This window comes from Pinus tabuliformis, chromosome Q (genome assembly GCF_031772625.1).
Source record: "Pinus tabuliformis cultivar Carrire ecotype Pingquan chromosome Q, CPIR1, whole genome shotgun sequence".
Taxonomy (NCBI): domain Eukaryota; kingdom Viridiplantae; phylum Streptophyta; class Pinopsida; order Pinales; family Pinaceae; genus Pinus; species Pinus tabuliformis.
Genome location: NC_142296.1, coordinates 593,324,548 through 593,330,547, shown reverse-complemented (window position 1 = coordinate 593,330,547; position 6,000 = coordinate 593,324,548).

Below are 6,000 nucleotides of genomic sequence, written 5' to 3'. Positions count from 1 at the left end.
GTGCCGGGAATTGATTTTGGTGATATTTTTTCTCCTGTTGCCAAGGTAGCTTCTATTAGATTACTTTTATCTGTTGCTGCTACTTTTGATTTTGAGGTAAAACAGATGGATGTGAAGACAACATTTCTTCACGGGGATTTGGAAGAGGAAATCTACATGAGGCAACCTGAAGGCATTGCGGTGAAGGGTAAGAAAGAACTGGTATGCAAGTTAAAGAAGTCTCTGTATGGGTTAAAACAGTCACCAAGGATGTGGTATCAGAAATTTGATACATTTATACGGGTACTTGGCTTCACCAGAAGCAAAGCATATCATTGTGTGTATTTTAAATTAATTGGTGACCGTGTTATTTATCTGGTCTTGTATGTGGATGATATGTTGCTGGTTGGAAATGACAAAGAAATTATCCAGGATTTGAAGACCCAATTGTCCTCCAAATTTGACATGAAAGATCTTGGTGCTGCAAACTATATTTTGGGCATGGAAATTAAAAGAGATCGGACAAAGAGGAAGCTCTGGTTAAACCAGAGGAAGTATGTCGAGACAATACTGCAGAGGTTTAATATGCAGGATAGTAAACAGGTGAAGGTTCCTATTCCTGTAGGTGTGAGGTTATCTGCTGAACAGTGTCCCAAGACACAAGAAGAGGAAGAGGACATGTCCCGTGTTCCATATGCAAGTGCAGTCGGTAGCCTGATGTATGCAATGGTCTGTACTAGACCAGACATTGCACATGCAGTGGGAGTATTGAGCAGGTTTATGTCAAAACCTGGGAAGGAGCACTGGACAACAGTGAAGCGGGTTTTCAGGTATTTGCGTGGCACTAGTGATTATGGTTTGTGCTACCAAGGAAGACCAGGATTGGATAGAGTGTTGGATATTCATGGTTTTGTTGATGCAGACTGGGCTGGAGATCTGGATCAGAGAAGATCTACAAGTGGGTAGGTGTTTAACCTATTTGGAGGTGCAGTCAGTTGGATGAGTAAGAAACAAACTGTAGTGGCACTATCAACTACAGAGGCAGAATACATGGCAGCCACTCATGCAAGCAAGGAAGCAATTTGGTTGCAGAGATTGTGTTCAAGTATGGGGTTAGTACAGGGAGCTATAAGAATAGATTGTGATAGCCAAAGTGCAATTTTCTTGGCAAAGAACCCTGCTTATCATTCAAAGACAAAGCACATTGATGTTCAGTATCACTTTGTGAGGGATATGATAGAAGACAAAAAGGTGTTGCTGGTAAAGGTGGACACTTTGAAGAATACTGCAGATGCATTGACAAAATCTGTGAGCTCTGAGAAGTTCTCTTGGTGTAGAGAAACAATGGGTGTTTCAGGGCTGGAAAAATGACTAAGCTCTCCTGTGGCCCCCTGTGGAAAGAAAACAACAAGTGGGAGATTGTTGGGTTGTGTTATATTCTTTCCACGACTAACCTACGTAGTTAAATGGGGGGCGGTAGCCCCCCTTCGTTGCACCGATTGCGCAGCGGGGGGGTCACAGGGGGGGCGGCAGCCCCCCCTGTCCGGGGGGTTTGAGGGGGGCGGGTAGCCCCCCTCTACGGGGTCCGGGGCAACGCCCCGGGAATTTTTTTTTTTTTGGACCCTATATTTGGTTGGGCGAACCTACCTATGGTTTTGTGCATGATTTTCGCACATGGTATTGGACGCGATGGTTTTTCGGTCCATGGTATTGGATGCTTCGGCATGTATAAATATGTATTGTAACATTGAAAGGAACATAATGAAAAATCAAGCTGGTAGTCCCGGTTTTGGGATCCAGGGAAAAATCTTTGTGCATATGTGTTTTATGGGTTATGCTCTCGCATTGTTTATTTTCTTTGTTTAAGAATTTGTATGCAGGTAATTTCTGTACAGGGTTAAAACCTACAAATAAAAGCTCAGTATGATAGAAATGTGACCCCTCGAAGTTTTTCGGAGGGAGACCTAGTGCTATTATATGATCAAGCTAACGATAAGCTAGGTGCTGGAAAATTTGTTCCTATGTGACATGGACCCTACATTGTAAAGCGAAAGCTAGCAAAAGGGGCCTATGAGCTGGTAGATTTTGATGGGGACTCTTTGGGTAAACCCAGAAATGGACTTTACCTAAAGAGGTATTATGCTTAAATGATGGGTATGGAGAATTTTTAGTTAGGTTAGGTTTTCTTTCTAGCTAGTATGTTTGTTAGTTTAGATAGTGTGCTTAGCTTAGAAAGTGTGTTTTTTGTCGTTATTCTGGCTTATCTTGGTTTTACTCTTGATATTGCAGATGTCGACGCCTCTCCAAACGTACATTGGATTTGCCGATGGTGCTTGTCGTAGTACACGGAATATCTCTTCCGCAGCTTGGGTTATCTATTCGCCCTCTGACGAGTTAGTTTCTATGCATGGGGTGAGCCTCGGTCAAACGACGAACAACATTACAGAATACAGTGCAGTGGTTGAATTATTGTCTGAATCTATTTCATTTGGAATTCGACGTTTGATAGTGAGGTTAGATTCTGAACTCATTGTATTACAGCTTAATAGAGTTTATGCCATTAGAAATCCTGTGTTATTAAGGCTGTTTTTGAGAGTGCGCCTCTTGGAACGTGAATTTGATTACATTGAATATCAACATATTCCAAGATCTTTAAATACATTAGCAGATGCAATTGCTTCTCGAATGTTGGACAGACATTTACGATAATCATGCAAGTAAATTTAAAAACATTTCATCACATATGTTAAACAAGATAAGCCGGTAATAATGATATATATATAGATAGGAGTGTGTCAAAAATATACATCGTCTTCGATCATAGGTTGAAAAACACCTTATGATCGGCAAAAATGATAAGTACAAAAAACCAAAAATGTCATATGTGTCTACAAAAGTGACTAGCCAATCACTGGTGGTGCTCTCTATACGAGACCACTGCCCGCGCTACCCTACACAGGAACCTCCTAAAAGGTCCTGGGACTGCAACCACATAGCGCTGAAGTCGAATGGGAATGTCATCTATGGTGGTCTCTGGTATACCCGCCGTCAGACGCTCTAGATCCTGTTCCAGCTCGGCTAAGGTCTCTGCGGCCGCATCCTGTGGGGCTAGTGATGGTACAGCTGGTACTCTCCTCTCAAAAGCCCGGAGGTTGGCCGGACGCCGTGGACCTACATCTGCATTTTGAAAATTTGTGTTGTCAGTTTTGAGGCGATATATAAAAACAAAAAAAAATACATAATTTAAAAACTTGTGAAGAATGAAATACCTCTGTTGTCCCACTATTCTCCCTATGGAAGAACCATGTCCAAATCATTCCGAAAATCCATTCCGGCATAAGGAAAATCCTGAATAGCAAATACCTGGCTCTCTAGCCAGTGAAAGTAACCATCAGGAAATCGAACAACTGTCGCGCCCTCATCAGGATGCCGGGCCATTACCACAACCCATCTCGTCAACTTAGGCTCCCGAGGAGCCCCAACTGGAACAGTAAGATGCTGGGGGATCAGCATTGGAACTCTCTCTAAGGCAAAGCTCACAACTAAAGGCCCATATCCAAAGGTCTTCAGTTGTCCGTTCTTTTCCCTGGTTAGTTGGCCCTTCATATTGGCTAACACAGCATCGCACCAGTTGAAAATGGTGCCTCGGTAGCAATCTATCGCCATCCGCATTTGGGACCCGGTGGCAATGTGTAAGGCGGCTGCGCCGCAAAGTCTGGTAACAGTAAAGGCTATCACCATAAGTTCGGGCAGGGATATGTACTTGATTTCTATCCCTTTCTCCTGGTTCTGATTGTTGCACCACTCTAGCTGGAGGCTACCAAGGGATTGGCCGCCTAGCCTAGTCCCGGACAGAGTCAGTTGCTCGCCCCTATTTGGCAAGCCAGAGAGAAAATATATTCGGAGGGCTCTATCTCGAGCTGGTTCTCTCCGATGTAGAAGCATTGATCCTGAATGTTCCACCTTTCAACCAGCCACTCAAGGAATGACACCTGGCCCCTCATGCCAGGTATGGCCCAGTATTTGTACAGTCTGCATGCTTTTAACACATCAATAGAAGGTTGATGACCAATTGCGGCCAAATCAACGTCCTCGTGTTCTCTTTCTCTCCAATCTAGCATGGTGAATGCCCTACACACCAAAAAACAATAGTTAGAATTCATAAAATAAAATTTGGTTGGTTGAATTTGGAGTTTGGGGTTTCAAAATGCGTGTTTCACGGGGTACGCACCCCGCGTTCCGAACACAGAGCGGCGGTACGCAGCTGGTCTGAAGGCGGGCTGCGTACCCCGACCTTTTTGCTATATACAAAAAAGTTCGGGGGACGCAGGTCGCCCATGGGGCACCTGCGTACCCCGAGAAACATATCCTAAAACCCTAAACCCCCTAAAAAATCAAACTAAAACCTAAAAATGAATTTTAAATAGATGAAATTGAAGAGGAGGATGTTATGGAATACCTGAAAGAGACGACGCTCGATTCTGATGGTCGGATTCTCCACAATGTCCACGGGAAGTTTTCTTGTCAAAAGCCCTTTTCTCAACCTCAACAGTAAAATGGTAAAAATGACATGGTAAAAAGTCTTTTTATAGGTTTTTTGGATGAATGAATGCCAAGTTTGTTTATTTTTCACCATGAAAAGATATTTTTCAATGTATTTTTGCCCATCTTAAACAGGTATGAGTAATGTGTCGTTTTTGTGCAGGACAAAAGGACTTTAGAGTAAAATCATCATTTTTCACAAACCAAAACATCAGAGTCATCCTTTAAGCTCTTTTCTGACTCCTAAAAAATGAAAAGATTGCCGAGCGTTTCTTTTACACTCGTTAAAACGGAATTAAAAGACGGTCCCCTTATAGCTCTTTTCTGACCGTAAAAAACAGGAAAAGATTGCCAGGTTTTTGTCGTTTCAAACTCGATACGGAAATAAAACGACGTGTCCTTGATCGCTTTTTACTTTTCAGGTCAGTGGCACTAGTCATGAAAGTACTCCTTGGTCGCAAGATCAAGCGGTTCTCCCAGGTATTATTTTATACTTTTTCGGGCTTGGGGGACACAAATTTACGAAAACGTTCAACCTGGAGTCTTCTTAAGTTTTTCAGACTCTCTAAAATTGAAAAACGCCGAGTTTCTCCTATACTGGGCTCGTTAAAATTTCACAGTAAAGGACCTGTTCAATTACAAACAGGAACGAACCACTCCTTCCTAGGGTTCGAATCAAAACTAGGTTGGACTCATCCGAAGGATGAGCTTATAATCAAGCATATGTTATCCTCCTCAAGCTTGTTAAAAATAAAGAGGTACTTGCTAGAAATGGTGGGGGAAAAGAGAGAAGAATGAGCCTATTTGTTATCCTTTGTCTCAGAAGAAACCTTATTACCACTCTTGAACACGACACTTTTCATTCACTTGGGTTGGGAAATCCTTTACCTCACAGTTGATCAAACCACATTGAAAGTCTTCAGCCGGGTTCCGGGGATTAACTTTGAGTCATTCGTTACCAAGCCATCTGTTGTGTCGTTATGTGTTCAAGAGGTTTGCAAACAAAACTTTCATCTGCAAAAATACTTGTCATCCATTTGACCATCCCTGAGTCAGTCCTTACAGCAACATTTCTTCAACTTGAACAATGATTTCGTGTTGTGGGCTTGCCTGCAACGGGTCGCTTTCTATCGACATCAGCACATTATCTAGAGAGATGACTTAGAAATCGTCAGTACCTTGAAGTATGCATGCATCAATGGCAGGTTTCTCGCCTTTGACGTCAGTTTACATCATTGACTTTCGATCGAAGGATTCCGTGAAATGTTCGACATCAATTCATTCATTCACATCTCATGGATTGTACTGGGTACTTTGAGAACCATTGACATTACTGGTGGTCTCTCTCACACTTGTTAATAGTTTACATCATCGACTGGTAATCAAGTGGTTTCTACCATGTTCGACATCAACTCATTTATTCGCATGGCTAGAATCGTACCAATTCGGGAAGTAGAAATGAAGACCCTGGATCTAGTT